The sequence below is a fragment of the Numenius arquata genome, chromosome 4 (genome assembly GCF_964106895.1).
Source record: "Numenius arquata chromosome 4, bNumArq3.hap1.1, whole genome shotgun sequence".
Classification (NCBI taxonomy): domain Eukaryota; kingdom Metazoa; phylum Chordata; class Aves; order Charadriiformes; family Scolopacidae; genus Numenius; species Numenius arquata.
In genome coordinates this window covers 62,772,172-62,779,884 of record NC_133579.1, presented here as the reverse complement: position 1 = coordinate 62,779,884, position 7,713 = coordinate 62,772,172, and positions in this window count along the sequence as shown.

Below are 7,713 nucleotides of genomic sequence, written 5' to 3'. Positions count from 1 at the left end.
CCTTAAAGATTTGACTCATCATAAAATACATATGAAAGTCCCGCTGACTACACTAAAAAGACTTGTGAAGTGCTGTCATAAATAAACTCTTGTCTAAACTGGGATCTAAATTTGTTTTTTAGGATTTAAGTCTGCACTGCTTAAAAGACCAAGCCATATATTTGTTTTAAACAATATCACCACTCAGAAAAATAAGGCTTTCTTCTACCCTCTTTGCACACACACGAGTGTGCACTCATACACACAGCAGTTTTCAGTCAGGACTACTGTTAATATCAACTATGCTGCTATTTATAAGAAGATTTTTTTTAATCTGTGTGAACACATCTCAAGGAATCTTATGATTAAGAACTTTATCAGGGTTCTCGTGAAGTCTGAATTATCATTTGTGTTTCCCCTTTTAAGCTGGCTGAAAACAGCCAATTACCTGTGAAAATTGTCATTAGAAAACATTTGGAATAGGCTAGATGAAACAACTGTCTTTCAAAACATGGATTAAACTAGTTTCACCGATCTATCAGGAGTTAAGAATAAAATAAAAGTGAGGAACAACCCTTGCTCCTTTGTTCTGTTCAGTGCCATGTTCAAAAAGGTTGTTTGGCTAAAATGTAAAAAGCTTGCTTGCTGCAAGACTTATTTCTTTAAGAATAGTCCCATCCCCCCCTCCTGAATTATTTTTTAAATAATGTACCAGACTCTCAAGATTCATGTCAACAACTTGATGCATGATAGCCTGCACATCAGGTTTCTCATATGCTTAGGTCATTACTTAGCAAGGACATTGTCAAGTTATTAGGTTTGAATTACCCTATTCTTTGTTTTGAAGTCACCGGAAGTTTGTAAGAGAAATCTGTTCCTTCATTGAGCTAATTTTTATTTAACCCTCACAGAAGCATGTTATTGTCCAGACAGTATATAGGCTTTTATGCATAGCTTGTATATACAATCCTGAGCACTGGGATATCTGATTTGCAATACATGTTTGTATTTATTTTATGATTCAGAATTCAGGAAAAATCGGTTTCAAAATATCTAAATTTTGTTGAAATACCTGTAAATTCAACCTGCACAATTAAAACTGCGTGTATGTATTTATGATCTGTAGCACCCCTACACTGAGTTCCATCTTTCCTCTTCTTTGATTTTCTGTCAATGCACTCTTGAGAAGACAGGAGGTGATGTATCAGCATCACAAAGCAGGACATTTCCTCAAAACTCCTAGTTTCCCCCCCAAGGCAGCTCTACCACCATGAATCATTCTGTGCTTTGCATTATCACAGTCAGTTCCCAAGCCGGTTCTTCCCCCACTGACCCAGCATCCATTGAAGTAACCTGGAAATACCTAATTTATCTCAGTGGACCTCACGTTCAGTTCTGAAGGGTGGAATTATCTGATCTTCTTTTCACCTGACAACTGTAATTATGTTTAGTAGAACTGTTACAGGTGTTTCTAGAGATTCAGTTGCCTTAGGGAACAGTTCCTTTCTGTGAGTAAGGGCCACTGGTACGTGTTTTTGTTCCTCTGTAGCATAGGCCAGTTTTCTCTAGTCTTACCCAGTTCTTGATTACCCCAACACGTTTGCAGTGGTGATTTACGTAACCTAATTGTTCATTTTACCAATACAGTCTACTGCAGATAATATCTTTGAGGCCATCTCTTTCCTCTTTTTAAAAAAATACAACTGTGTTGCCATCATTTCTTTACCTTCCCTGGTTCCTGCCCTACCACAATCCCACAAAATTAAAAATCTGACTCCTGTCTTGATTTTAATTTACTGGTTAATTTGAAATTTTTGGCACCACCACAAGCCTATGTGAATTCAGACCATTGTGAGGTTCCCATGTCAATTCCTGGGATTTTCAAGATGTTGTAGCAAGTCTTTGAATTCCCATCCTCCCTTTTAGATTTCCTCTCCTAGTTCATAGTTCAAGCTGATCATATAAATATGCCATACAACTATGCTTTCCAAATCCATCCACCTTTGTGCTGCTGAGCAAAATGACTCAGGGTAGACAAAAAGGGGAAAAAAAACCCCATGCCAACAGCAAAGGGATCCCACTTTTCTGAGGAAAAGAAACTGAAGTCATATGAACTTGTGGGTGGTTGTTACTATTAAAGCAGTAAATACAAGGAGTCTTGCATTTTCTTTGGATCAGGCGTTGGTACTTCAGAAAATTCTGCGTGTATGATCTGACCACCCCCCAAAGTGCTTCTTGGGAACGCTTATTTGTACTGTCTTCACTGCTACCACTGCCTGACTCTTCAATAATGCTACTCCTAAAGCGAGGAAAAACCCAGCAGCGTAACTGAGGTGCACAACCAACAATTGGGAGACACGGCATCTCTTTCCTGCCTAGCCTTGTGCTGACAGGTAAATCACACGGCCAGATTCCCCTTAGAGAGTATCGTGCCCGGTGAATAGCCCTCTTGTCGTCAGTGGGCCCCAAGGCTTGGGTAGTACTCAAAACACAAAGGGGTCTCCAAATTCTATTTGTAACCCCTTTGGGTTTTTGGTTTCTCCAATTGGAAAAGAGAGATAACCTTACCTGCGAGGTTTAATTTACTGACGGTTTAATATGGACTGAAAAGATTCAGATAGACAGCAATGAGAAGTATAAAGTATTGCCAAAGATAAATACTTTCAAGGTGGCTTTGTTATTGTTGTGGCTACGTGCCCACAGTGCTTTGCATGCAATTTAATACCACTAGTTGGAGAAATATTTGATTTATTAGATTTGTAAGCTCCAGGTGATTAAAAAACGTAAGTGGAGTGAAACAAAAAAAGTGAAGTATTTGATCAAGCCCGTATTTAACACACTGTCCAGAAGCACTTTTCCGGTCCCTTCCAAGTGGGCTGTCATGATACTCAATTTTCTTAAGAACAGGGTAAAAAAAGAGTCAAGTGAGGATGGGAAGTGTGCTTTGGGCTCAGCCTCCCTCTGTGATCTGCTGTAAGAAATCTTCTTTCAGGAGAGAAACAGAGGACCTCGCTGATAGCGGCTTGAATCGAGAAGGCGACACAGTGCAACACCCTCTTGCCACCCTGGGTCTGGAAGCAGCGTGGCCACATTTGCAGGGGGCTGTGCCTGAGCGAAGGAGCTTTGCCTTCTGCATTTCACCCCCCTGCAGTCCCAGTTGAAGTCTTAGTGCAGGCTGAACCGCATGGGAGCAGCCTGCACCTGCTTGCACGGAAATGCCTGAAGTCAGGGGCATTTTGCAAGCAAATATACACATTCACGGTCAGGCTCCCTGACCATGTTAGGCCCTCGTTAGAGGTGCAGTTTCACAATCAGTTTAAGTATCTGTAAGGCTGCGCTGATGCTGAAAACAACAGCCTCGCACTCTTCCTTCAGGTCCCCCCTCCAAGCCAGCACGGGCAAAGCTGTGCACTGAGACCAGAGTAGTAAACTGAGTGGCCTGAAAATTAATTTGTCTGTAGGAGAGAGAAGGAACAAGTCATTAAGGTGGCGTCATTCCCGCAACCACAGAAGGGTCTGGGCATGGTCAGGGGGGTGTTGGGGCTCAGTCCCCCATAAAAGTGGCAGGAAAATTAGCCCAGCTAAAGTGTATCTACACAAATGCACGCAGTATGGGCAAAAAACAGGAGGAGCTGGAGGCCATTGTACATCAGGAAAACTATGATATAGTTGCCATCACGGAAACGTGGTGGGAAGACTTACGCAACTGGAGCACTGCAATCGATGGCTACCAACTCTTCAGAAGGGATAGACGAGGAAGGAGAGGCGGTGGGGTGGCCCTCTATGTTAAAGACACATTTGAATGCCTAGAACTTAATAGTGGGAATGACAGTGTAGAGTGTTTATGGGTTAGAATCAAGGGGAAGGTCAACAAGATGGATATCATGGTGGGAGTTTATTACAGACCCCCAAACCTGGATGTAGAAATCAATGAAATATTCTATCAGCAACTGGCAGAGCTCTCGCAATCACCCGCCCTTGCTCTCGTGGGGGACTTCAACTTCCCAGATATCTCCTGGGAATACAACACGGCAGAGAGGGAACAATCCAGGAGGTTCCTAGAGTGTGTGGAGGATAACTTCCTCATGCAGCTGGTAAGTGGGCCGACCAGGGGAAGTGCCCTCCTGGACCTGCTCCTTGTGAAAAGGGAAGAACTTGTGGGGGAAGTAAAGGTTGGAGGCTGTCTAGTGCACAGTGATCATGAGATGATTGAGTTCTCGATCCTTGGAGAAACAAGGAGAGGGGTTACTAAAACTGCCACCTTAGACTTCCGGAGGGCAAACTTTGACCTATTCAGAAGACTGCTAGACAAAGTCCCTTGGGAGGCTGCCCTGAAGGATATAGGAGTCCAGGAAGGATGGACATACTTCAAGAAAGAAGTCTTAAAGGCACAGTAGCAGGCTGTCCCCGTGTGCCGAAAAACAAGTAGGCGAGGAAGGGGACCAGCCTGGCTAAATAGGGATCTTTTGCTGGATCTCAGAAATAAAAGGAGAGTCTACAACCTTTGGAAGAGGGGGCAGGCCTCTCACGAAAACTATAAAGAGGTAGTGACGCTATGCAGGGAGAAAATTAGGAGAGCCAAAGCGCAGCTAGAGCTCAACCTAGCTGCAGCTGTTAAGGACAATAAAAAATGTTTCTCTAAATCCATTAACAACAAAAGGAGGATTGGGGAAAATCTCCCTCCTTTATCGGATGCAGAGGGAAACATAATCACGAAGGACGAGGAAAAGGCTGAGGTGCTCAACGCCTGCTTTGCCTCAGTCTTTAGCAGTGGAACTAGCTGTTCCCTGGACACCCAGCCTCATGAGCTAGGAGACAGGGAGGGGAAGCAGAACGAGGGCATCACAATTAAAGAGGAAGAGATCAGTGACCTGCTACGCCGTTTGGATGCACACAAGTCTATGGGACCAGATGGGCTACACCCAAGAGTGCTGAAAGAGTTGGCAGACATGCTCACCAAACCGCTTTCCATTATTTATATGAAGTCATGGCTAACTGGGAAGGTCCCAATGGACTGGAGGGTGGCAAATGTAACACCCATCTACAAGAAAGGCAAAAAGGAGGATCCAGGAAACTATAGACCTGTCAGCCTGACCTCGACACCAGGGAAGGTCATGGAGCAGGTCATCTTGAGTGCCATCACAAAATATATAATGGGCAACCAGGGGATCAGGCCTAGTCAGCATGGGTTTATGAAACGCAGGTCCTGCCAGATGAACCTGATCTCCTTCTATGACAAGATGATCCAATTATTGGATGAAGGAAAGGCTGTGGATATTATCTACCTGGACTTTCAAAAAGCATTCAACACTGTTCCCCATAGAATTCTAGTGGAAAAACTAGCTGCACATGGCCTGGGCGAACATACTATCTGCTGGATCAAGCACTGGCTGTCTGGACGGTCCCAAAGAGTGGTGCTCAATGGAGTTAAATCCAGCTGGCGACAAGTGGTGTTCCCCAGGGCTCAGTGTTGGGACCATTTCTGTTTAACATCTTCATTGATGATCTTGATAATGACATAGAGTGCATCATCTGTAAGTTCGCAGATGACACCAAGTTAAGTGGGAGCGTTGATCTGCACATGGACAGGAAAGCTCTACAGAGAGACCTAGATAGGTTGGATTGATGGGCAAACCTTAATGGTGTGAACTTCAACAAGACCAAGTGCCAGGTCCTGCACTTGGGCCACAACAACCCCATGCATTGGTACAGGCTTGGGGAAGTGTGGCTGGAAAGCTGCCTGGCGGAAAAGGACTTGGGGGTTCTAATTGACAAGCGGCTGAATATGAGCCGGCAGTGTGCCCAGGTGGCCAAGAAAGCCAATGGCATCCTGGCTTGTATTAGAAATAGTGTGACCAGCAGAAGTAGGGAGGTGATTGTCCCCCTGTACTCAGCACTGGTGAGGCCACACCTGGAGTATTGTGTCCAGTTTTGGGCACCTCAATACAAGAGAGATATCGAGGTGCTGGAGCGGGTACAGAGGAGGGCAACGAAGCTGGTGAAGGGCCTGAAGCATAAGTAGTATGAAGAGTGATTGAGGGAGCTGGGACTGTATAGTTTGAGGAAGAGGAGACTGAGGGGAGACCTCATCACTCTCTACAACTACTTGAAAGCACATTGTAGAGAGGTTGGTGCTGGTCTCTTCTCACAAGCAAATAGCGATAGAACAAGAGGGAATGGCTTCGAGTTGCAACAGGGTAGGTTTAGACTAGACATTAGGAAGAAGTTCTTCACAGTAAGAGTGATCAGACACTGGAACAGGCTGCCCAGGGAGGTGGTTGAGTCACCATCCTTGGATGAGTTTAAGAGTCGTTTAGATGTGGTGTTGGGGGATATGGTGTAGGGAAAAACTTTGTAGAGTAGGGAAGATGGTTGGACTCGATGATCCCAAGGGTCTTTTCCAACCTGAATGATTCTATGATTCTATGATTCCTTTAAGACATTAGTAGACAGCTCTGTACACAAGTACGTTCTAAGTCCTTGCTTTCCATGGCAATAGCAGAAGAAAAAGAAGGTAATACAAACTTATCCCTGCTAGGAAAGGCAAGATCTGACCCAAAGTGGCCAAGAATGCAATGGCAATACTCCCAGTTTACACAATGCTAGCTTTTGACTGCATCAGCTGCTATGGCCCTGCCCTAAAAATAATTCAAGTCCTGATAAGATGATAAAGACCATCTCGCATCTTCCTCACTCTCTGCTTGCTTGGCAAGGAACAGAAACTGTGCAGTGTGTGCAGGTAGCAGTCATCACATAAATTATTAAAATAAATGAATATATAAAGTGAACAATCTTCCCGAAGACATCAGAATTTAAAGAGGCTTGCTTGCAATGTGCACTGAATAACGAACACGCTTTAAAAATATCCACTACTCATGGAAAAAAACAACCAAACCACAAAGTCAAGAATAATCTTACAAAACGGAAAGGACCACAACTAATTTCATAAGTTATTTTCTACAGATAGTTTTCCCGTCCCTACTCTGACATCGGGAAAAAATCTGACAGGGTTCAGGTAGACATTAGCTGTCGTGTCCTCAGATAATCTTTGAGAGCTGAGAGCGCAAGAATTAATGTATACAAATACAGCACATTTGAAAAATATTAACTAAAGCTGAGAATAAACTATTCTCTAATGGAGGTCTCAGACCTGATTAACAAAGAGAGAAGCTGAAGCAGATACTTTCCAAGGGAAATGTATACAACAGAACTATTCCAGGCTTTTATGACTTGATCTTTAAAACTGGCCAAAAAGAGATTTCATTTCGTTTACTTAAACAGATTACAAAAGGAAAATGTCTCACTACTCTACCCCTTTGTCAGACAGATTCCAGAACAGAGGATTAGCTAAGAGTTTGGTCTTACAGTGTGCTTACATGTACCACCTCGCATCAGCAAGAGGAACTTGGTCAGTTTGCAAAACGAGGAGAAACACAGGTTGGTCCAAGTTCTCTGTTTCTGTCAGCCACTATGGGTAAAGCGGCACAGTGGGTCAGGACATTAGGGAAAAGGGTTTAGGGGTTGGTTTCCACTTCTCACTACGTAACAAGAAAAAAATACCCCTTTCTGTTTCTACTTGCTCATGTAGGAGCAAACAAATGCAGCTTCCGCAAAAAAGCACGCCAGTACTGTAAGCACTAATATCATCAGTATTACAAAAGCGTTAGTAACAAAATCCTGCTAACTAGGGGCTGAACCCCGGTGCCAGCATGAACCCTGGCACGGAGCCCTCCA